Source organism: Larus michahellis, chromosome 2 (genome assembly GCF_964199755.1).
Source record: "Larus michahellis chromosome 2, bLarMic1.1, whole genome shotgun sequence".
NCBI lineage: Eukaryota > Metazoa > Chordata > Aves > Charadriiformes > Laridae > Larus > Larus michahellis.
Genome location: NC_133897.1, coordinates 40,210,358 through 40,236,792, shown reverse-complemented (window position 1 = coordinate 40,236,792; position 26,435 = coordinate 40,210,358). Strand labels below are relative to the sequence as shown.

The following is a 26,435-nucleotide window of genomic DNA, read 5'->3' as shown; positions in this document are numbered from 1 at the left end:
TACATCACTTATAGGGTAATTATCGGAAACTATTTTAAGAGTGGTGGTAGGAGTATATCTGGAAAAAAAAAATCCCAAGGATGGCTAACCTTGATTCAAGCATGGAGGGTCATACATATCAAATTTACTGGATTTCTTTATTGTATTTCTTCCGCAAGAGGTAGGAGGGAATACAATGTATACAGCGCAACCAACTGTTCGAAACAATTTTGGCTAACAAGCTATGGACACCGAAGAATCTAGAACTGAATAGAGGAAAAAAAAAAAAAGATAAAACCTTTTGTCCTCTACATTAGATCAGATTTTAAATCTGTCTTGTTTTTGTCACGTACAGCAGGTATCCACAAAGTACAGCAAAGGTATTTGCCCATGAAAAGCGATTCGTGTGTGAAGATGATTGTGAGCTTTTCAGCATTTGCTTCCTTTGGAACAACAGTGTGAAGTGAACGGTATAAAAAGAGGGGTAAACTTCCTCTAGTAATAGTGGGGAAGGTGGTAGGAGCATGGCAGCTGTTGGCAGACAAATGTAATACTGAGGTGGACTGGGATCTTGCTTCTCTGCTGAGGTCCAAGGCTCTCTTCCCCATAGTGTTGCTGGGCAATGCTCCAGCGGTGCCGAAAGTGCTATGTTCTATCAGTCTCTTCCGATGTAAGAAGCGTTAGCAAAAGAGAGTCTTGTTTTGTAGCAAGAGCAAGAAATGCACTTTGGACTTGGAGGTGATGATGATGGTGGTTGTTACCTGCTGGGAACATTCATTTTGTAGTCTTGGTCCAACCTCCAAGAAAGTTCTGTCCTCTTTATGTGAAAGAGTTTTGTCTTTCTAATCATAGGGAATTTTCTTCTCTGTGAAACTTTGGGTAGTCATTTAAACTGAAATCAAGCAAGTACACGGAAGAGAGAGCTCAAACCCAGAATTTTATGCCTTGATCTTGAAATATGTTGCAGCTGAGTGATGATGAAGATATGAATAATTGAATAGCTTCTAGTCATTGCTAGAATGGAGTAGAGTTTTCCAGCTAACAGAAGAGGTGATAAGTGTTTTTTCTGCAGATGCTGCCAAATACCAGGTTAGCATCAACGAAGAATCTGAGAGTGTTGCTAAGCTACAGAGTAGATTGGCCAATTGTTGATTAAAAAAAAAAATTCTACTAAATTTTGTTACCAGTTGTTTTCTTTTGACCATCCCCTATCCAGTTTCTTCAGTGGGTTCAACATCAGCCAGCTGTTTGTCCATGAGGGGGTTTTCTCCAAGAGCTTTAAGGTGGTGGCATGATCACAGAAGGCAGCTGGAAAGGTGTATTGGTACACTGTTAGTCCTATGCCTGTGTCGCGTACCAGGTCTCAGCTGCATGTAGATCTTGAGAAGGAGCAGAAAAAGAAATGATACTTCAGAAATTTCACAGGCAAGGGACTACTGAGAATCATCTGGGGTTTTCTACCAAAATAACTCAGATCACTCTATTCAGTAACCAGGACTTGTGTCATGTCTTTTAAAGTAGGTGAGAGTTCATCATTGATCAAAAGCTGTTGATATATACAGAATAGTGAAAACTAATATTTTTCCTCTTCATTGAGAAAGAGGCCGTTCGGAGATGCTGCTGAGTGCTTTCAGTCCCTTGCTTGCTCTGAAGCTAAATAGGCTTTTAGTTGGCCTTTGTCAAGTCATTTAATGACTTGCTGAGGGACAGGTAATGTGATACTGAGGAGTAAACTATCACTGGTTATGTTTGGTCACTGTTAGATTACTGAATTTGGATGAGAAAGGGAAGATTCTTCAGTTTACTGCACTATTTCCATCCAGAGCTGTGCAAGTTCAGGACTCTGCCACAAGAGTCACAGATCGTGGATTAAATTTGGAAATCTTTACATCACAGTCCAGACCTTCATGAAAAAATGTGATGATGATTGAAAGTGTGGGTGATTACTTGTGTAAGTGAGCTAATTATTTCCTTACTGTTGCAAAAGCCTTATATATGTGTCTGACCTTGATAATGCTTTTATGTACTCAACATTGAGAAAGCTAATTCTTGGAGAAACCTTTTGAGGCACGTGCTTCGCTCTATATCACTGCAGTTAGATGGTTACCAGGACCCAAGCTATCCAAGCATTTCTCTGTCATAAATAATCAGTTATCACCATCAATATTTCTTTGAGGAAGAATTTCATAGTTTGCTGGACACTGTTGGAAAGACTCCCTAGGCTTGTGGTGTGGCCCCAGCCCAGGCTTTGATATGTCAGTTATGATACTTTGCTTTCTGTCCATTAACGTTTTAATTTTTGGGTGCTATTTTATTTTTTAATCTTTCAGAAAACCTGTGTTAACTAATAGAGAAGCTGTCTGTTTTGATGGGCTGCTGTGTTCACGTGTGGAACTGAAATACGGTGATCATTTCACCGTGGTTTCATCAGTACAGAGTTTGTGGAAACCCTTGGCCCTTTCTGGTGTAACCAGGAGCCTTGGACACTCTTGTTGACCACTGCCTTAAAAAGGCCATGTTCTGTCAAAGGCACTGATTGGGTTGCAGTGATCTTAATTTTGACATCTTGCTTCTCTGCTGAGATTTCCTCCAGTCTTTCCTGTTTGTTTCTTCTAAATGCCTCCACCCTGCTGCGTGGTGTTGGCAATAGATCTCTTGTGGGCTATTCTCAGAAATAACAACAGAGTCAGACTAAGGACAAAGTTGCGTTGTTGCTCCAGATTGTTAATCTTTCTCTCTAAAGATTTAGAAGATTAAATTTCAGATATGGAGATTATTGGATAGCATTTGAACACTAATTAAAGGTACTAAATATAAAATACTGAACATTACTGTTCTTTTTGGAAGTTGAAATTTACTTCTTCATTGCAGAACAATATAAGCTGCTAACTGGACAATGGCTACAGTTATTTCTTTCTTCACTTTGCTCTTATCTGGATATTAACATTTTAGATATTTTCAGACCTAGCAGCTTACTATTTCATAATAGAAATCAGGCTGATTAATGTAACCAGCAACTGGAAAAACATAAATACGCTCTTTAACTGAGTCTTTTCTTGATGAAAATGTGTGTAATGAGATGTAATTTTTTAAAAGTCTGTGTTGCTACTTATCCATTGTGGATTTATTTGGGGGAAAAGAGATGCAAGATGTGGGCATTTGATTTCTAACTTCTGCATTCAGGCTTACTTGTTTGTATGATGCATTATTTATTTAAATGGTAAAATAGTAAATTTAAGGCATGTGGCATATTTTCTTCTTCTGTCTTGAAAGTGTCTGTCACTGTCTATGTGTGAGCACTGCTGTTTGCTGAATTGTTCTTTGAAAGGATGCTTTCTTTTAGTAAACTTGAGTTGAAATTTGGTTTTTGCTTACGTCTAGGGAAACCTTGTTACATTGAATATTTGGCTGAAGAATTAGGCTTTGACTTCAACCATTAGGTTTCAAAGAGAATTCTGTTTTTATTTTATCTAAAGATGAATCACTCTAGGGTGCAGTTTTTCAGCATGACATGTTGGGAAAATGCTTTGTTTGATAACAAGTCTGAGAATTGGGAAAGCAAAGATCAGGGCAGTTCGAAATCAATCTTGAATTTTATTTCATGCAAATAGCTTCTGTGCTGTTCTCAGCCTGCTGATGTTTTGAGTGTTGCAGCTACTTGAACACATGTGATTTTTAATGCTACATGCATGCAGTGGGAGAGGTGATATAAAATCAATGGGTCTGGATAGTCTTCGTGATTCACATGACCATAATAATACAAACGAGAGTTTTCATCCTAGCTACAAAAGCACAAGTTTGTGACTGCTTAAAAACTTCTGTGTTAAAGATGTGTGACCTACTTGTTTGGTTTCTGGGCTAATAACTGTATTTGAAGAGAAACAGTTTCACATCACCCAACTTTTGAGTCTGACATTGGTGACTCTGCTAATTGTAATAGAGCTGTGGAACTGTTTCATTCCAGATGGAACTTTAATCTGGCTTCTGATTGAGCTGAGTGTCCTTGTAGAGTCTCTTAGCATCTGCTTTGGAAATGTATATAACATTATTCAAAATTTGTACCAAATTAAACCACCCTAAGGCTATAATTCAATTTTTCTTTATTGAGGAATGTATTGTCAACAACTTTATGCCAGAGTAAAATCTGCACTATATCTTTATTTTTTTGGCTATTAGCCGGACATTTAGATTACTGTGATTGAATTTCCAGGTTCTTCAAATTTACCTTATCAAATGTAAGTTTACATTAAGGAATTAACAAATACAGTATTTTTTTTTTCTCTGAAAGTAGATGAGCTTAAATTGATGCTTTCTAGCATTACTGGTTGGATTATATTTTTATTTATAAAATAGTAATGTTTTAATAATTCTAGATAATTTATGTGGATGAAGTTTAAGATACCTGTTTTTGTATTTGGATTGTAAAATGAAAAAGAACACATGAAATATATTGAAATACGCCGTATCCCATTCATTTAACTTACGTACCTTATTTTAGTTTCTGTTGTGTCTGTAACAGTTAATGGTTGTGACTTTTTATTTCTCCATTGTCCAAAGTCAGCAGTATTTTATTACAATTTTTATTATATTCCTCTCGAGCTCAGTGTAACTTCTGTTTTGAATACACGTTCTTTTATTGAAGATGGTCAGCTTAGGGTAGCAAATGGATGCAGGTTTTCTGTTACGATATGATTTGTGAAATCTTGAGTACTTGAGTACGTTAAGTTAGAGAGCATTTCACAAATTGTGTCTTAAGTTAAGACAGGGTATTTATAAATAAATAAGATCAGAATATTTCTATCACCATGTACTTCTACCAGGGTTATTGTATTTTGTTTATTCTCTTTTTTCCTCTTTTATTGATGAGTGGAAAAGCAGTAAAGACTTATCCAAGTTAAGTCCAGTAATTAGGTAGAGCACCGTGCTAAGTCCATTTATAATCCCCTTTTCCTATTGCATCTGTGCTACACACAGAAAAGGAAGTAGAACTTCCGAAATACAAGTGCCATTCTCACCCCTTTCAGCAGGATGGGACTGGCTCGGCTGTAGAAGAATAGGTGTCAGCGCTTACCATCCAGAGTGGAATCTGGGCCCCAGGTCGCCCACCCCAACTTCATGCAGCTTTAGATGTCCCCATCCTCCTTTATTAAATTCTTTTGCAAGTCTGTATGTGTTCATTTGGATTTGTGTTAAAGAAAAAGCAAGAACTCAGAAGTTATTTATCTTACATTCCAGATGCTTCTGATAGTTGCCTTAAGAACAATAAAATTGATACGAGAACAGAATTGCAACTGTACAAAACGGGTGAGCCGTTCAACACAGGTAAAAGGAAATCTCCACTTCCCTTGCTTATCTTTCTTTGGACATATTAGGTGCTTTACTCCATCTTTCTTCATGCTCCATCTTCTTATGCCTGAAGAAGCTTAGAACAGGTTTGTGTTTCCAAGCTCTTTTGTCAGTGAATGGGAGGAGGGGGAGAGGTTGCAGAGAAGTTGATTCATAGCAGAGAGTTATCTTCTGGAGGAAGGCAGTGACAGGGACAAAACGGGATACCTGTTTCGACCAGTCTGCTGTTAGATCAGCTTAGATCAGCATTAAACTGTATCATGCATTTATTAGACTGTATTGAAATGCACCATTTCTGTGGTTCCCTTCCTTACACTTCAAGCAGCCTCATTTATATGTTGACAAGAGACAATAGTTATGAAGTGAGGGTACACGTGAGATAGACACAATTGCCAAATCAATCTCTCTGGTATCTTAATGCCATCAGCTTCTCCTGAAGTCTGAAAATATGTGACCAAATCACTCATTATTTTCTTGAAAGTGGTTTAAAAGTAAATACCATCATACAGACTGTCTTCACCAGCACAATATTGTAAAGACCCCAAAACTAACAGGGCATCAAGCAAACAGATATCTAGGAATACAGTAACATTAAATATTCCACCTTTAAAATTAAATCTTTCTTTCAAAAATTTATATTTCAGTACCTCTGGGGAATTTGCTTTTCCAAGAAATTTTCAAATTAAAAGCAAGTTTAAAAAAAAACAAAAAAAAACAAACGCTTCTTCCGGTTGCTTTCCTGAGTTTTTCCACCTGTGACTTTTACAAAAACCCATCATTGCGTTGTAACTTGACTGTTTGTTCAGTGACTTTCAAACTTGTTACTTTTTCACATGCAGAAAATTGTTATGATGTGGTAAATGTTACTTTGCAGGTATGTATGTAGTTTTGAAAGGACTAAATATAAATTAGGCCTTGCCTTTACTCACAAATAAAAAGACAGTATTCTAACTTATTTTTAAAGCACTCAATGACAATTTTCAATCTCCATAGAATATGAATTTTATGATGGTTCTCTTGACTTGTTCTCATCTGATGACATAAAATTGAAAAATAAAGCATGGAGCAAAATGATCATAAGAAACATGAGTTGTGGGAACATGACCTACCTTCAGATAGTCACTGTTCCCCTCTTCTGTCTTTTACATGAGAAATTTTTTTTGCAGCTTGCAAATACCATCATATATTCGGTATGATCCACAGGAAATCAGTGGTTTTACCAATCAGCTGCTCAACCTCGGAGCTGAAGCTATTTCAACGCCAGTGTGATGCCTGCATGGCAGGAGTCACAGATCAATGCGTACTGTTTTTAAGACTGTTGTTTGACAATCAGTGTTACTATTTTGCATAGTTAAAGTGATTTGTAAAAGTGTGAAAAAGTAATAGGCTGTTTCTAGTGAGTTTTCAGCCATTGATTGTTAGCAAGTTTAATTTATCCTCACTAAAAGGATATTAACTTGCATAAATACATGTCTCTGATAAATGAAGACATGTTATGCTTCAGTGAAATTATTAAAAAGGGGATAAAATAAAGTGAAAATATTTAACTCATAGGTACTGGAATTTCAGTTTGACCTGTGTTTGTTAAAGGCAGATATGTTTGTCATTGTGATGAAGATGCATTTCCTCATACCTTGCTGTTGACAGAATCTCACCTACTTTTCCCATTTATTATGATAATAGTCTACCAGATGTCATATGTCACAGCCTAGTGAAGTTGTCTCTGCCTATTACTACTTTATATATAATGTGCATTCTTGTTTTTCTTTCCTTAATTTAGGACTTGTTATATACTCTTTGACATCCCCCTATTTTATGAAGAAAAGAATAGAGGTAGACTATTTAAAATATTTGAAAGCAATTTTAGAAATAGTTGGCTATTTTCTTCCCATTGTCAGTACCATTATGTTCAAGTATGCCTTCATGTGGATGGGTAACTTGAATCTCATAAAAATGGTCCAACATCTTAAAACTCTAGTAAATATTGACTTAAAGTATATACTTGTGTTGTGCCATGCACTTTTTTTGAAAATTGCTGGTTTCAGTGGGTAGATACTTAGATAAGCACCAATAAGAGAGGGTGAAAACACAAATTATCTTATGTTATGGATACCTGTAGTGATAAGAGTAGCAGAAGTCATAGTTCCTTAGCTAAAACATAAAACTGGCAAATATTCTTTTTAAAGATAGTTATAACCTAAAAGACAGGACACTCATATATATGTACAGATATGCACAGAGTCAAAACAAGTTTTGGCAGAGGTACAGTAGTAAGATCAGCAAGCTGTCTCTTGATTCACAGCCTTTGAGCTTTAGCGGGACTGGTCTTCAGCACTCGTCATTCGAGGTGTGGTATTGTATATCCCTCTGTGTTAAAACGGTATTGAATACACACCGCACTTGCGATGATAGGAACATCAAGTTGCAGAAGCATTTTAAAAAGGAGTTACTTGGAACCGCAGCCAGATTTCATTCACTTTTTTGGCAGATGGGGAGCTAGCTAACTTGTCAATTGTATTGGAAAATCTTATTTCCATACAAAGCTTTTTTCTTAAAAGGCTCATATCTTAGGAAGAGTGCATTTTCTACAAATGTGAGCGGTGTTCGTTATGCATTATGTACAAGCAAGGAAGGCCATTCTGACTTTTCTTTCTTCTGTGTTATTTTTATGGTTGGGGTTTTTTTATATATTAAAACAAAGGTAAAAATGCCCCCTAGATTTATAGATTTGTGTGCTTACATATTAGAATCTACAGAAAAATTCCATGTAAGACATTCTTTTTCATTCAAAATCAGTACTAAGAAGTTTAAAGGCTTTTCTTTGTCCAGAACAACAGCAAGTACGTGCAACTATCAGCAGTTTAGCGTAGTTTGCTTTCTTATATTTTACTGTGGAATTATTGATACATGAGGTTAACTATTTTGTGAAAATGCCTTTGTTCTTCAACAGTAATATTTTAGATGAAAGACTGAATTCTTCTCTGTACATTGCTGAAGGGATCATTGCAGTCCTTAAAGGTGCATTATATAGTGTAATATAGATGAATATGATAAAAGTCAACACAGGAAGAAACTATTATGTCTGAAGTAGAGGAAATCAATATGAAGCGTGACATTTTTCTTTTAAATTTGCAATCTCTGTGCAACCAGAATTGACAAAGGCTCAGAATGTTTGAAGTTAGATAGTCCTGACAAAATCATTTGAATAAAACCTAGATCACTGTCTGAAATCAGTATAGTCCTCCTGAAGTTTCTTTCAAAATGAATTTTAATTTCTCCTTTCAAAAAGGGTACTTAAATGTAATTTGTATGTCTTTTAAAGACTTGAATTTTTCAAGTGCCTGTATTTTACTTTCAAAATGAAAGCAAAGGAAGAATTTAAATTGTAAAGATTAATTATTTGTAAAAGCCAAACAAAACTGAAACTTTGTATGTTCCGTAGGTGCCCCTCTTTTGTTGAAACGATCATCCTTCAAATATTCATCTTTGTGTAATGAAAATTAGAGGAGAGAAATTTGTATAAAATAGCTGATTTCTTAGGTTTTTTTCCTCCCCCCTCCTCAAATGAGATGTTGCAGAGAGCAAAAAGCAGTCCTGTTACAGTCCTGTTATACTGAGCAAAAGCCAGACTCGATGCACAGAAAGGAACCTTTTATTCATTCAGTCTTGAGAACATTCTTTTAAGTGATCAAAGCCTAGGATACTAAGAAAATATTTCTACTTTTCTACAGAAAAGACAACTGTAGTATTTAAACTGATTATAATAGTGAGGCATCAAACAAGAATATCTTTAGGTTTAAAGCGAATACGGAATAGTTGATGTGTTGCCTATACTTATGATTCCAGGACTTAGACATTGTTTGAGGATTTAAGCACTTTCTTCAATCTTCACCTTCTCAAAATGGAAGCAGTAGCTGGTTTAATTAAAGGTGAAATAACCCTCAGTTTTCTCTCCTTATAGTCCTTAATGCCAAGTAGACACATATACTTAAATTTCATATAAAACTAAGTTTGAAATAAAAGAAACACTTGTAATAGCATTTGGAAGTAATTTTGCTTTGAAGTTTTGTTTTAGGCTTGCAGTCTCTGCTATGTCTTCTAGAGCTTTTTATTTTCTTGCGATGATAATACGACATAATTTTGAATTCTGCCAACATTCCAAATATGATCAAATTTATGACTGTGCTAGATTCTTGCTCAATTCTTTATCTGGATGTGTTTTAAATAAACATCAATAATACTTATGGTTGGTGATAATTTCCAACATGCTCAGCACTTAATTGGCTAATATTTGAATTAGCAGAATGTACTTTTTTAAGTAGAAATATAAATCATATGAGCAATGTAATAAAATAAGCGAATTTTTCTATCACTTAATCCTACCTGTTTTTCCAAAATGGCTTTATCATATTTCATACTTGATCAGTTTGTCTGCAGATTAGGACTTTAGTTAAGTGTTTGTAGTTTGCTGTAGTTTCTTAGTAGCAATATCACCTCAGCTCTAAATCTGAGGAAGAAACAGATACACAGATTTATTTTTTTAATCTGGCATTCTGTCTGCATTTCACTCATTCATTTTCATTTGATTGGGCCAGATAAACCAAAGTGAGAACTATGACTTTGTATGCGAACCAATGCTAACCTGTAGGTGAAGATAGTGTGATTATGAATTAATATCTTAAAAAAACACTTGCATTTTAACTGTTATTAAATAAAATAAATTAAGTAAAATATGGAATTCACAAAATACTACTGTTGTCACTCATTGAAAAATATAAGTAATGTAGTATCCAAACTAGCAGAGTTACACTTAATTTCCTTTAAAATAATGCCCGATCTCTGGACACTTTTAGTGAGAATAGGTATAATCTCACGTGTTGTGTAATCTTACTAATTTTAGCTGAAGTCATTCCTTTGCCTTATCAAAGTCGGCTCAACTGCAGGGAGGTGTGCTGAGCTGCAGTAGTGGTTGCCTCCTGAGCAGAACTCCAGCCTTACCAGTTCCTGACAGCTGCAAGCCAGCCTCTGGGCATCTTGCTAAATTTTCAAATGTAATTATACAGTAGACTTCCTTTAACAAATTCTGTGTTCCCAGCTATAATTATAACAGCTCTTCTTGCCTCTAGCCTGTTCCTTATCTTACAGCCCACCTCCATATCTCCCACTGCTGGCTAGTGTTATCCAGAAGAGCTGATGGATCTAGAAAAGCAGGGCTTATTCTCCCTGTCCTCACAAGGGTGGTTTCATCAGTACAGAAGATCCGTTTCTTCTGATCCACTACGCTGAAATGGCATGTCCGGTAAAGCTGAAGATGGTTCTGTAATTCGCAGAAGAGCTGTTGATTAGCATGCCACTTCCATTTTGCAAACAATGTTCAATTGTTGTTACAGGACATAAGAGCTCTCCATGAAATGGCTGAAGAAGCCATCACAAGGAAAGGAGGCCTTCTGAAAACACTTTTTCATGTTAACACAATTCAGGATATAATTTCTTTAATTGTACTATTTGTGCGTTAGGTTTTCATATACAAACTGTTCTTGCTGTTTTTAAGGGCACGTGTGTAACATGAAAATAAAAGTGACCAGTGACACGTTTTTTCTTCCATGAAATGCTAGATAGTTTTAGCCAAAGAATGATAAACCAGGAAAAGTTACCCACGGATGTGCTCAACCTAGTATTGGCTCATGTCAAAGAAATTTAAAAGCATCTGCACAGAGTAGTAATCTCCTCTCCACCTGTCTGGTAGCAAGGGGAGCTGATGTGATGGTTTTGAATATGGGAGTCTGAAGATAGGAGATAAGTGAGAGAGCTGATGCTGTTGAAGATGCACAGGGGCGGCCCTCCTTTTTCTGCAGTCGCTTACTGTGGTTGGCTGTGGCAGGTGGCCTGAAATGTATTTGCTGGAAGATCGCGAACTGCTGTCTTTTTCAAGTACGTTGATCAAACCTTTTCTTGAGAAGCTTCATTGAGTGAAAAACCCCAGCACTCCTAGAAGTCACATTCCTGCTGACTTTTCGTAGTTTGCCTACACCTTTCTAAGAATTATGGTGGCCAAAATTGTATACAGCACAGTAAGAGATGGAAAAAAGTAATTATCAGCTCTTCATGTGCATAGATGTGTGCACCCACCCACCCACATACACATCACATGCTTGCCACCCTATTTCAGTGAGATGTGTCTTTGAAACCACAAATGTTACTCCTTTGATTTATTCTTTTCTAACCATTGATTCCCTGTGTAATCTTTTGTTGCTGGTCCGTTTTGAGTTCATGTCCATGATGCGTCTTTTCTAAATGTAGCAATTCAGATTTGTCTTTATGGAATCACCTTGTTGATTTCTGACCTTATCGTCCAATTTTCAAAAGCATTTGGAAGTCAGATCCCGTCCTCGGAGGTGCTGCTAGTTTCTCCCAGCACTGTATGATCTGCTGATTTTATACCCGCACTGCCTTAGAGTCACTAGGATTGTTATGAAAATACCAGATAGAAACAGATCTAAACAGATGTCTGAGATCCATTTGAAATATATACCCAGGTTGACAAAGCTTTTGAAAATTTCTTTTCAGGAACAACTGCTCTCTGATTTCAATCATTTTTGTGTCCAGCTTCAGGTGGTTATATCTAGACAGCATTTCCTTATATTGGCAATGACAATATGGGACATGTTTAAAATCTCTTTGACCTCAAGCTTGCATTGCGTCTGCTGATAACCTCTTGTCCATGAAGCCCGTGAACACCTTTTCAGTGAAGTAATTCAGATGAGTTTGAGGGGATCTGTATTTTTTTAATTTATCTTCTTTTATTTTCTAGAAATTTGTTTTTTCAATAATTGGTTCTAAAATCTTTTCAGGTTTTAATGGTAGACTGGAACTTGCAAGTAGGACTTATCACACCTGGGAGGGGACTTATCCCACCCAGGGGGCAGGGACAGGAGAGGGCTCATTGTCTCTTAAGGGCTTTGGGTTTTTTGGTTTTTCTTTTCTCCCCCTTTTGATTTTCTTTTCTCTGTTCTGTTCTCTTGGAAATAACGAGACCACAGATCCTACTCTATTACATCTGTCTTCCTCCATAATTTTCAGTGTGACTCTTTTCAGGATTTTTTCCCATTCTTCTGTTACGTTATTTCCTCTTCTTGTTTGTAGCGATGGTATGTGTGTCTTGTATCACTGTAGGTCTCATTGATCACTGATACAGGACACAGATGAAAACTTTTCTAGTGAGACAAGCTGACAGGATGTGTAGAAGAAATTTGCTTTGGTTTTGCTTGTTTGTAACTTCAGAAAGACACAGTTGTGCTCATAGCAGTAAGACTTCAAAGGTTACCATCAGAAAATTAAGGGTTCTTTCATCACAGCTTATGTACCAGGTGGAATATGAGTAAACAGGTCAGTTCCAAAGGGAAATGAGATGCGAAATTTTGCTTATGTGAAGTGTAAAGACAGAGGTGATACATACTAGAATCATCATTCTAGTTTTTTGAACCAGAGGCCATTAAAATGGGTTGGGGAAAAGATTGCATTAGGACAATGGGGACTCTATCCCAGGTTGTTGCATCAAAATGTCTTATGGAAATCCTTCTATCCTGAACACCTGTGACTTTGGTATTTGGTACGATGGCCTGTGGGTTGCCTTTTCTTGGTGTTTAATAGATTTGTGCATAATCGCTTAAAAAACATAATTCGTATATCGTTTACCTATTCTTCTTCTATATTGCAAGATGGAGAATTTTACCCTAAAAAAACCCTGTAAAATTAGGAGCAATGAAAGCAGGGTGGATTTTTTTCAGGTCTGTCATATGAGCCGAGCCCTCTTGCCCACCAAGAGAGAATGAGCCAGAATGTTTATACCAACTGATATTGTCTCTTTAAAATTCAATGTTTTATCTTTTACCTTTCAGTTTGCTTTATAGGTCACTTAATTTTTGTTACTTTTCTTTAGTATATGCTAAGAACAGAATATTGCTGAATATGCTAAAATAGATGTCTATTTTTTTTAGGGCTGGCATTTAAACAGACAAAGAATCATGGTTAATGCTGCTGTGATAATAAATAGTACTATAATTGATTGTTGATAGAAACCCTTAAAATACATTTTTATGGTTGAAATATACTTTGGGTAAACAGTGTTCAGTTTGCCTATTAAAATAATTCACTATATACCGTGGTTTCTTTGAGTATTAAGGAAGGAGGACTTTTCCAACAACAGTAATTGGTTGACACTGCTTGACCTTAATGCAAAGCTACAGTATTTAATGAACAAACGGAGGGAATAAAGTTTTGATAAATAAGGCAATTTTCGTGAAACCTTTAGAAATATGCTTGAAGTCTTTTAGTGTTAGATTGACGGTTTCTTCTTTTGTGAAAAGAATAAGTGAATAATTTAAGGCTATATTTCATGTTTTCAGATCTTCATTCTGTCATATAAATAATAGACTCTGAAATGCAGCAGCTCCTGTATTCACAGATTTAATAGACCTATACAAGTGTGTATCTTACTCAGCTTCTGGCATCTTAAAATGCTCTTTTGTGCATATGTACACTTGAGAAGCAATGCAGAAGTGGTTCATTCCTAGGCTCTCTTCAGTAACCAAATTCCATACTTCAAGCATGCCGCATGTTCTGTCTTTAAACAAATTGTTCTTCGTAACATACTTTCCGTACAGCCTGAAGTCAGTTCTTGTATTTTTAGTTTTTAATTCTGGTACAGTGTTATGACGGACAGATGTTAAAAAAAGTGGCTATTCAAAATTAAGGTGTAATCTAAAGTTTACTTACTGAAATGGAAAGACTGTGAAAAGCATTCAGGTTGAGAGACAGCATAGAACTTTGAAACACTGTTGAATCTTGATGAGAAGAGAAGCAAATGTATTTACTAAAATAATGAAATATCAGGGTAATTTATACGATTTGCTACATTTATTCTCAGTTACGTGATTTCTTTTTGAGGGAAACAATATTGGGGGAGGAAGAACAGAGGAAGCAAAATTAAGCTAGTTTCTTTTCTTTGTTTCCACTCTCTTTCCTTCCCCCTGCCCCGTTAAGTGGCTTTAGCTTAATTTATGTTGAAAGAATAGTGAAGTAAGACTTACTAAGAACAAGTGGCAAAGAACTGGGATACTTTTATGTTCTCAGTCTTCCAAGCAGGAAGATAGTTTTGGGACTATGGGACATAGGAAAGATAAAGACTCCCTTGGAAAGTATATACTACTGTGCCTATTTTGTTAGCTGCAAAATGTAGCTTTCCTAAACGCTTCGATTTAGAAGTTTAAGTTAAATTGTTAGCGCATTTTCTTCCTCATACCTATTTCTTTCAACATTGGAGTAACTCAGTTGTTAGGAACCTTCCACTAGCATATGACATGATACTGAACTCTTGCTTTCCTCTATCCTGTGTGGGTATGCAGGCATCTACACAAGTACGGAAAGCTCTTTATTCATATTTTGAAGACTATTTTCTGTAAAATAGTTCAAGTCTGGCAGATGATCTGCCTTCGCCATGGTATTGATTTACGTAGTCCCCATGTAGGTTCCAGAAATGTCTAGTATGCATCCTTCAGACAAAGTGAGCAGTCTACGTGAGGATGTCATCACCTTTGCTAAAATAGAGGTGATTTCTTTCCTGTTTTTACTTACTGATACTCTGTAGTTCATATAGTCAAGTTACTTTCTCTCTTGCTTTTCATGAAAAATAATCTTTATATCTTGTGTCATGTTGTACAAATCTTAACATAATCCTACATTCTCTTTTGTAAATTATTTCAGTAACTTACTCATCACTTCATTTTTTTTTTTCAGTTCCATGAATATAATTTTCTTCATATTCACAATAGGTCTGTCTTCTGATTTCAGCTAGTCCAAATGCTTTTCTTATTCTCCATAGCCTATTCGACTCATTTATAACTCAGAAAACATCAAGCAGGGTTAGAGACCATTCTACAGTGTAACTTGTTGCAAACTAATATCACAACTGTATGAATAATGCGAAAATCATTGTGCTGCACTGGTATGAAATACATTGTCATCACCTCTGTTTTCTGAACTTATATACAGTAATATTTTCTACTTCTTTTGCTACATAAACATTATTCAAGCCATTGGCTGGGGTTGTTTCTGTTGTTTCAGTAAGAATTTAAAGGATTAGTATGTTAAATATATTGATCTTTCTAAGCAAACCCGTCACTGATTGGATCCAGCTGTGACTGAATTGACTTGTTGTGGTACTTGAGCAATACTTTTGTTATTATTCATTTTTACTTCAGTACAAGACTATGGTCTCATTGTAGCAAGTCCTCTGCAAATGTACATATACTCTGTACTTTATTTGCAGGCTTTGGTTTGTTTAACGGTACAATGCAGGAAGGAGGGTATAAAAAGCCAGGTAAGGAAACAGGAAAGCAGAACAGCAAGGAAAAGCAGTAATGATACTTCGCTAATGGCTGTATATAAATGATGCTGATGGTTGCTTTTAAATTCTGAGTTGGCTACTGTTCTTTATTTAGTCAGTGCATCTTTTTTTGCTTAATTTGTTAACACCTATAGAAATTAGAAAGAGCAGTAGTTATGACAAATGGACTATGTAATCTGAAAATTGTATTTTGTCACATGTTTTAGTCACAAAACCTAGTTGAAATCAATTGTCCAAACATTCACTTAACATATTAATAAGTAATACAGGAATACTCTAAGCCCTCTTGAATTAGATATATTACATCTTGTTACAAAATTTAATGCCAGGCTTAATAACTCAAAGTATGCTGTAGAATAAAACTATATTTATATGCTAGTATATTGCAACTAGGATGCTAATTCAAATTAAAAAAACCAAACCACTCTTTGGTTTAATATACTCATGTGTAGACAATTGTATTTAATTTAATTTCCTTAAAAGAAAACCCAAAATTTATTCCTTCAAAGTGAGTATGTTTTTCATAGTTTATTTCTAAATGCAATTTAATTTGTTTTGACAGCAGTGGTCAAATTATAGGAGCTATTTGGGTACTTACTTGCAAAATCAGTGTCTTCTAGGATTTTTCTTTTTAAATGTGTCTAGATGGTTGGGTTCTTAGGTTTTCTAATGGAAACACTGTAGAAGAAGTAAAGTACCAGCTTTTCAAAAAGGGACGATGCTATTTCCAATTTAACACTATTAGCTTAGTGTATTTTTAATAGGAAAAGTTATTTTAAAATAGTAGTGTATCCCATCATTATGTGAATATAGTTTCATTATCTCACAGTAGTTGAAAAATTCTGCACAAACATGTTTTGAAGTGGGATTTATTTTTTTTTTTTTAAATTTCTTGAGTTCCAAGAGCATTTTTGAACAGTTAAAAGGGAGTTAATAAAAAAATAGATGGCCGATGAGTTGCTGGAGTTTGCTTTGTTACATTTTTCTTAGAACCATAGCCTTAGACTTTTTTTAGTGTGTTTATAACCAGCTGTAGTGTGCTATTGAGCTCTTTACAATGTTTTTGGTCTTATTAATAATGAATTAACCACTTTCTAGAAAATACATCTAACAATATCAAGTTACTGAAATTTGTAAAATACACGTTTTTAAGAAATTCAGTCACAGGAGGAAGAATTGAAAATAATGCCGACAAATAACCAAGAATTGTCGATTGATATAAATTTCAGGTTGAATACTGAAGAAGTCTTCGTAAAGCTTAAGTTACTAGACTTGACTCTCTACCATTATTGTCTTCTTAAAAATAAGTAAATTCGGCCATGTGGACTTACTTTACATGTTGTTTCCATCTCTCCTGTTACATGATTATGTGAAATACTTCTTCGACTTGAAAGAAAATAGTAGTTTCAGTTACATGACTTTTTATTATATGGAAATTTCCAGAAGAAATCCCATGCCATAGGTCACTTGAATCCTTTTACATCAAACTAAAAATTAAAAATGTTTTTAGCATTTTTTCATCAAGCATCTTTATTCTCCATCCAAAGGTCAATTCCAGGAGTCTGGGACTGGGACTGCTACTCCCTCCAACTTCCTCATTGCTGCTGGTGGCTGGGCCTTATCCCAACGCTACTTGACTGTTGAATGTGCGGAGAATATCGTTCTAAGGACAACTGTCTCCTTTGTGTTTGAGCATCTGCCACTACGTGAGTTAATTTTTCTATGTTGATTTTTTTAAAAAAACAAGAGTTTGTCTTATTTTCATTAATGTCGTGGTTATGCATTTGGCATTTATAAAAATGTTTGTGGTGTCTTTACTGTAGTCATCCAAAAATTATTTTAAATACTCTTTTTGTAAAAAAACTTTCTTCTTTTACAAACATAGGTCCTTTTCTCCCCACTTTACTACGTTAAATTTTAAAAGACAAGTGAAAATATTGACTGTAGTATTTGGCTTTAAAAGTGATGGATAACTATTGAAGTCTCCTTTCCAGAGAACTGGTGAAACGTACACAGCGTCGGTGGGAGCTTTTCTTGCTTTCTCCGATAATATGCCCTAAGTCCCGGCCTGGAGGGGCTATTCACTACCTAATTCAAACCTCTCCTTACGTTAACAACATGGCAGCGTTTAGTAATGATAACAGTTTGCTGTTAAAGACTTGCCAATTTTGCCTTAAATAGATAGATTATATTACCTCAATTTGCCATATTCCCTCTGTTTAGTTTGGAATTACCTTGCAAATGTTAAGGTGATACTACTGAATCCTATAAAGGAATTAGGAAGTTGAAATCCTAGCAATGTAGATATAGAGTACTAGTGTTGGTCTACAGAAAAACACCAATTCAAGAGATTAAAGGTCAGGAAACTCATTTTAATAGGAACAATTTTTTGCTTTTACTGATTTCCATCAGTGACTTTAGTTATCTTTCCTTCATACTGCTCTGGATAATTTAAAACCCTTTCTGAAGTTAATTTTTAAGATACATATGTGCTTGTGTTTTTATATGTATAGTTTCTGTGCCTTTTAAGTGTAGTTAGTTTTTTCCAGTGTTACAATAAAGTACAGAACACTATGCAGTACATTAAAGAAATAGAGCCTATGCATCAGAACAATTTTCATGCCTCACTCAATTCTTAATGTAAATTAGTAGGAACATTGGTTATCCATTTGAGAAATTGAGTTGGTATAAAAATAAAAATGCACTTATGGTGTGTGGTGCTTTGTGTATCATCTTGGGAGTGTTTTGCTGTTTATCTGTCACTTGCATTAGAAAAAGCAGTCACTGGCTGCAGGTGACATTAAAAATTAAAGGTTAACCTCAATTTCTTTACTGACCAGACGTGGGGCAGAAAGTTCTTCTGGATGCATGCCTGAATTTTGGAACTGTCAAAAAGAGTTGAGAAGCAAAGACTTGTGCTTTTGGTGGCTTAGTCTTTTTCTGTGTGTGTGTGTGGTTATAAGATTTCACCATTTTCAAGCGTTTAGACTGCTTATTAAAGGTTATATCAAGATCATTTTTCATTGCATCCAACTTAGTGAAATTAAAAAATAACATGATAATGCTATAGTAAATAATTATAATGATCTCATTGTACTGATGACATGATTTTGGGAATGTCTTTTTATTTTGCTACTTGGAAAAAATAATAACAATATTTCCTATTACTAGAGAATACATGTCTTTCAAAAACCAGTTAAAATGTTTGTCGAAAATTGCTGTAGCAGCTGTTGAATATTCTGGTTAGCTCAATGTACATTTAATGTAAGACAAGATCTATACACTCATGAACAAGCCTGGGAGATCTTTCTTTAAGTATTAAGGCTTTTGACAAAGTTGGCTTCTACCCCAGGTGAGTTCAGAGTGAGCCAAATTCAGTAGCATAATGCTTCCCTCCTCTCACTCCAAGCATTGGAGGCAGCATTCAGACCAGTGAAGACGACTAGCTTCAGGCAGCAGGGGTTTCCATGTAACCTGCCAGATAGCTTTCGTTTCCAAAGTAGGTATTACGCTTGTTCGGTGGTAGACCACGCTTATGGGCAGGTCTTGAGATGCAAACTCAAAGCTGTGGCTGCTGCTCTTACCTTCCCTTTCATATCTTGATTTTACTTAGCCATGCAATAGCGTAGTATGCGTATAATCAATAGATCTGCTGCTGCTTCTTGGCTGCTGAGTGAAAATGAGAAGGGAAGAAAGAAAAATGAAATGGCCCACTCTGTCTTCGTGATTAAAATAGACTGCCAAAATGCACCTGTTTTCCTTCCCCATCCCCTGTTTGCTGAATCTCTTCTGTCCTTGGCCATTTTGCCTCTTACAGCTCTTCTTAGGAAAATAAGAAAATAGAAATTTCTTTAAGGAAAGCAATGAATATTGCTTTACAAAAGAACATTGCAACTGATGTTTTTGAGGAACCCTAGTATTTAAGACATGTATAACTGTTTTAAAATTATGTATCCATGTGCTTGCTTCATAGTGAGCTTGACGCAGTTGTTTCAGGGCTAGTATGCTGTAGATTTTTCAGGCTTTGAATTAAATCATGTTAAGAATTCTTTGATGGGAAAGTGATAATGCTCATTTAATGATTTCTATTATTATTCCTAACTTGTTAAACCTATATTTAAGACAAATAATTTCTCTGAAGACAAAATATTTGTAAATGCCAGTTACTTATTTTCCTGTGTTTCCCTCTGCTTGAAATTACTCCAGTCTTCTCCAAGATCGGTTTGACGTAACACTTCCCAATTTCTTGCATTTCGGATTTTTTTGTATGTTGACATAATAATGAAACTGGTCAAACAAGTTTCACTATTGAAAAGATTTATAAGGAAACCGAAGTACTATATAGCTTTAAACATAGGCCCTTTGACTTAAGGAGTAATTAAATCCCATATAATAGTTGATAATTTTTGGCTTGCAGCCTGGCTCTAAAGTCTTCGTTTTATGAACTGGGTTATGAAACATCAGGAAACATGAACTGTATTTTTCAGAGGAAATATCTTAGATAATTAAATGCCACAGAAAGTGGTTATAATTTGAAATGCAGTACTTTCTACAAGGAAATCTTTAAGTGATTTTTATGTATTTTCTTACAGGCTCTAGAATAGGTGGCATTTTCTAATTTGTCAGTTACTTCCTTTAAGTTCAAATAAGCTTCTGTATTAGTCTAAAAAGCACTATCTGGTGACTTGCAATCGTGTTACAGATGGCATCTTTTCCTAAATACTACAATAATCTGTGGTTTGTGCAGCAACTAAATTACCTATTTGTTACACTGTTACGCAGCTCATAGAGGTCATCACACATCTGTATGAGCAGAACACTGTGTCTTTCAAAAAAACCCGACATGCATTCATTGCAGTGTTTGTGTTGTTGCTGTTCCTACAGTGTGGGTGGTCCGTGCTCCTATGTTTAATTTATGGCTGTATTGCAGAGATCGGCTATAGAGAGAGAGATATCCATAAGCTAAATGACTTTTTTCACAGATGTAGCAAAACTTGCAGGACATGCAGCTTCAAAGGATGGAAGAGCAGGTCCGGGATCGAGACTTACTGTACAAAGCACTAAAATCAGGTTCTATGAATTCCTCACAAGGGTACATAGTATCACCTCAGGGCTAGTAATTCCCATAGCTGTATTTTCAGTAGCTGTTAGGTGGTCCTGGTGAAGAGTAGCACTACTGTGTGTTGTTAGCCCGTTCTCTTCAGGCAGACATCCTTTCTTCTCTCTTGGTACCATGTCAGAATTTATCCGCTTTATGTAGCTGGCCCTTACTTCACAAAATTGATACTGCTTCACATCCTTCTTAGTTCACCTTCTTAGTTGCCTCTGACAGTGATCTTTATCTGCTGTATCTCCCTTGCCCCAGCCCCTGGCCAGCTGCTGTCTTTGGCTCCTGAATGTCATTTTGGGCAGTGAGGCTCTGTAGCTGGAGCTGGCCTTGGACAGAGCCCGGCCAGGTCTGGCAGAGCATTTTACATTGTGCTTGGTGCCTGCTTTTTAGCTCGTTTTCATTCTAACCGGAAAGCCATCCTTGCTAGTTGGAAATCCCAGTACTAAGGAAGACCTTGCTGCTGCCTTTCAATATGTAAAGGAGGCTTATAAGAAAAAAGGAGAGAAAATTTTTACCAGGGCCTGTAGGGATTTAGGCCTTTAGTTTTAAACTAAAAAAGAGTCAAATTAGATGAGATATAACGAAGAAATTCTTTACAATAAGGGTGGTGAGGCACAGGAACAGGTTGCCCAGGGAAGCTGTGGATGCCCCATCCCTGGAAGTGTTCAGGGCTGGATGGGGCTTTGAGCAGCCTGGTCTAGTGGGAGGCGTCCCTGCCCATGGCAGGGGGGTTGGAACTACATGATCTTTAAGGTCCCTTCCAACTCCAACCATTCTGTGATTCTGTGGTAATATTTTTATGGATTTACACTTTTTAAAGGAGGATTAAAATCTTGCCACCAACTTTTGCAGTAGTTTTCTCAATATTTTGTGTCTCATCCTGTAAGATGTTTTCTAGTAAGCATTAATTTAATAAGCATTGATTCTAGTACAAATGGTTGAACTAGATTTAGGAGAAACAGATGATGGTTTTATATTGCTGTTGTTCAGGAGCATGCGTGCCTTGCAATGTTGAGGTTATATAAAAGCACTATCAGAAGGTTACTTGTAGCTTGAAACTTCTGTTATTTCTTGTCTTTTGCAAGGGAGTTGTAGAGCAGTTACAAGAATTTCTCTGTAGTATAAACAGTCCGACTTTGTCTTGGGATATTATTCTAGATTATTTTAAAATCCCAGAAACATACTCCATAGTGGGATCCAAGATGGAGCCAAGAAAAAATTGTCATTCTCACGTAATTGTATTTGGTGGAGGGGAGTAGAGGGTAGAAAAGGACGAAAATCCTCTTCTTTTTAGGGGAATGTATTCTTTCCATAAAATGTAACAACAAAAAGTAGACCAAGACACTCCTGCTCGGAGACACTCACACCATCTGACAGGGAAGTGATTTTAATGAATTTAAAATCCAGCAGCAACAGTGTTTCTTCCCTGAGTAAATGGTAGGGAGACCGTAATTACACATTGCTCTTGAAAGCACACATTGTACTTGGTTTCTTTTTGGTCCTTTAGACTCAGGCTTTGGAAAGTATTTAACTTAACTTTCAGACTGTTACTGAGTTTTCTCAGTATGGATGTAAAAACTTGAACAGGAATTTAGTGGGATGGGTTTTTTGGCAGGTTTTTTGGGTTTTGTTTTTGTTTTTTAACAGTTGAATTTTGGCTTCAAAACTTTTAAAAAGGCATTTACTTTGCAAAAAGTTGTGACAAAAGCAAAGGAAATGACTAAATATTTAAGTTGTGAATCAGTATCTAGTTATGTCTAATCAGGATTTGGTGCTCCAGTTGAGGATACTTTATAGTGTGAAACTTTGGTCTGGATGAATAGTGACCAACTAATTGTATATCTATATTCGTTTCACATATTGAATACATTTTGATGGATGAACTGTAAATGTTGAGTGAATTTGTGGTTACTTTTGTGCCTAAAGCAATAGTTATAAAATCCGCATCGATTTGTAGTGTTTTGGGGGGGGAATCATGGTTTTGTTTTACTTCAATGTTTAGTTTTTAGCAAAGATATTTAATAGACTAACATAAATATAAAAACATTCTCACACAAGTCTTTTTCTCATTCCAAAAGATAATTTATTATAATACATGATGAAAAGGATGAACTATTTCATATAAAAAAGAATGTTCTAATATTCAGCAGATTTCTTCATTCACAACATTTTTACTCTAGGCAGGGATCTGCCTGATGTTCCCAGATTCTTTGAAAAGAAAATTTGGCTAATGTAGTTTTTGTAACTTTTCTGACACTACTCTTCTGATGTAATTGCTTTCGTGAATATATCATTAGTGGGCAAAATTAAAATGCAGGAGTCTGAAATACAGAAGAATTCATGTGCAAGCTTCTTTGAAGAATTGTGGCGAAAGCTGCATATAGGACAGGCTGTATTCAAATAGTTTTCAGCATCTTGTTTCTTGTGACTGTTTTAATTTTTGTAATTAATGTTGAGGTTAGTTTAAGGTTTCAGTATTTTCCCTGCAGCAAGTATTAGGGAGTGATATTAGCTTGACTTCACTGTTTCCTGTATAAACAAACTCTGTAAGTTTGGGAAGGTCTCCTCAGCATTCCTGAAGGTTTTGCTGTTAAAAGTCCCACAAGATAACTGTCCCTTTTCACGGTATTTGTAGGGTGCTGAGAGGAAGGGATTCATGTTTGGTAGCCATAATTTGGGCCAGTGCAGCAGTGATACCCCCACTGATTTCCCTTTTGCTGGACATTCAGCAGAAACTTAGGAAATTTAGTACTTTACACAGAAAATAAATTGATTCAAGTAATTGTGGAAAGGGAAGTGATGCTTAATGGGAGAGACAGTTTAATGGTTTGGGTCATCGCCCGAGTCCATACATTCTCCACTTGCCAAACTGGGACATACATTCGAAGTCCTTTTAGATTCATTTGTATTACATGGTACAAAGGCAAGAGTGACCAGAAAAGTTCCTTTAAAGAGTTTCTCTTTGAATGTATCACAGTCCTTGCATTTCAGCTTGAGTCTTCTAATGATTACATATTGAATAACTTGAAAAACAGCATAAATAAGCAGCAATTTCATTATACGTAAGGCTGACCTGATTCGTCTTATGTGCCCAATTTTGGTTCCTTAAGATGAGTAGCATTTCTTCAGAATCATACAGTGATTCTCAGGTATCGGGGAATCACCTCTTTAAAAATAACGTGTATCTGAGACTGTGGTAGTTTGAGAGCTGTTTCATTAGATATATTTGCATTTACAATCTGAAAATGTCATACTAAGCTCTTACCAAAACACAAAAAAAAGTTCTTCATTTCAATATAAGTCAGAATGTTTGGACCAATTAGTTATGACAGGTTTTCATTCTGGAAGCATAGATTTTCTTGAGTGAGATTTGCGTGTTAAAAGATCGAAGGAAATACTTAGCTGACCATCACAGAAAAATCCCAGCAAAGTGTACTTAGGAATACACGGTTTTTGTGTCTAAGTATATATGTGTTAAGATAGGTGTGAGAGGTGGATATTCTTCTTAACTGAAAAGTTCATTTTCCAGTCTGAGGATCTTTAAAAATCATTCTATCCATTTGGTGGAGCAATAGCTTAGTTAATGAAAATTGATTTTTTGGAGTTTTTTATTCTTGTGTAACATCTGTAAACATGTTCCCAAACTCTACATGCAGTTCTGTAATTAACATACTGTTTCCATGGCGTTTTGTCAATTAATAGAAAAAATATGATTTATACAGATGGGGAAGAAATTTCGTTTCCATCAGCAATACAGTTATTTGATTTTGGTGGGATTAAAATACAAGCCATCAATGTGAAATTTGGGGTTCGTTACCTCCTTACAAACCTTTGCAGGTTTTATGCACTCTGAATGAGCAGCAAGGTGTAGTCCAGCACCCTGTCTATAAAGGGGTAAGATTGATTTAGAAATGAAGCATTTTTTTCCTTTTACAGCAGATCTGTAGCTCTCTGATCACAGCACTTAGTTTCTTTATTTTTCATTGGTGTTTTCTCTCCATGTAATGTACATAGGAAGTTAATGATGAAAGAGTAGTAAAGTATTCATTGAAACTGAGAATTGTAGTATTTGCAAATGTAAAATCATAATTTACATAAATGTTATAGTCAAGAACATTATGAATGTAAATATGCCTTCATCTATTCTCAGTCTTATAATGCCATTCGTTGTCCAGTGGGAGATGAAGAGTGATGTTGAGACTGCCGTTTAACCTATTATAGCAGCCTAAAAAACCTAAATAGCCTTGATGTAAATATGAGGTGGGAAAAAGAGTATTCATCTCCATTAAGTGACATAAAAAACCGTGGTAAGAATAACAGGCGGGTGGGTGTGCATTAAGCAGTGAAATCCCTAAATTCGGACTCTAATTATAAGCACAAGGACAATTGCCTCCCACGTACTTAAACTGTTATGGGTTTTTTCAGACAGAAAATATGCTTCATGGTTCTTCAGGCAACAAGTATGGATTTTCTTTTGCATTCTTTTTCATCTGATAAATGATTCCTCCTCCCCTGCTACTAAATGAGGGCCTAATACTAAAAAGCTGAGTTCATTGTTTTCCTTGGTAAGATTAAGTCTTTACGAATTTTCCTAGATCTCATGACTAAGCTGAGGATGTCCTACCCATTTAATGGTGCTATAAGAAGGTGTTGCACCATTATCTTCAGATTAATTGGAGCAATTACTTTAGCTTTGTTTCAGCTTCATATTAATGTTATGTAGACCTGTGGATGACCAGTTGTTGATTAACTTATTGCACCACATAGGTCACTCTCTCTTTGTTTCGCGATCATGTATTCTTGTAAAGATAGATAATATACTTGCACCCTTTCCTAAATTTTTTTTTTTATGTTACATTAAATAAATTAATTTTTTCATACTGAGTAACTTGAGAAAAGTATGACCCATGGAATCATCAATGAGAACAGAGTTCATCTGTAAAACTGTCTTTTACAGTTAATTGTGTATTGCAGTTTCTTTAATATTAAACTTCTTTCAGTGCAGGAGAGGTCATTTTGATTATTTAGCCATTCCATCTTTGACATAATACAGGGTAAAAATTAATTCTTTTTTTTTTTTTAATGAAAATCATTACTATACCTTTAGCTTGATATTTAAGATACAAAAGGAGATGCATTATGTCCCTAGCTAACCTGAGGTAATAATTATGGTGTATTTCTAGACCGAATTTGTCTGATTTTGTTTTTCAGGAATTGTGTTTTACTATGCTTTTCTATGCTTGATTAGAGTTATTGACTATTACATCTTTTCCACATGTAGTAAGTTGTAGATCTCAAACACCTCTAATCTTACCATAAATAAACTGATATAATGATCTTATCTCTCTCTCAAACACACACATAATAACAAGAGGGTTTTCCCGATTAACGTTCTTGTAACTCCTTTTTCGGCCCTTTTAATTTCAACTTTCTTTTAAATTAAAGATAGTAGGCCTGCTTATGGCATTCCAGTGATGCCATATGTGCAGATAATTTCAGGTCCTTAGTAGTACCATATATTTCCCTGTAACGCACCCAGGGATTGTTTTAGCTTCCTAACTACAGCAATATAGTAAAAGCAAAAAAAGCAGTTGG

General features: G+C 35.7%; 1 protein-coding gene across 6 annotated transcripts in view; it reads left to right on the top strand.

Moving 5' to 3' along the window:
* The window catches only part of TBC1D5 (TBC1 domain family member 5), a 320,349-nt gene that overhangs the window by 47,870 nt on the left and 246,044 nt on the right, over positions 1–26,435 (top strand). For 5 of the 6 annotated variants that reach the window (XM_074574990.1, XM_074574989.1, XM_074574987.1 and 2 more), the window contains exon 3: positions 17,278–17,436. The gene's annotated coding sequence lies outside the window, so the exon portion shown is untranslated. Of the gene's footprint in view, positions 1–5,214; positions 5,302–17,277; positions 17,437–26,435 lie in introns of all 6 variants that reach the window. The other variant, XM_074574991.1, reaches the window with a different exon arrangement.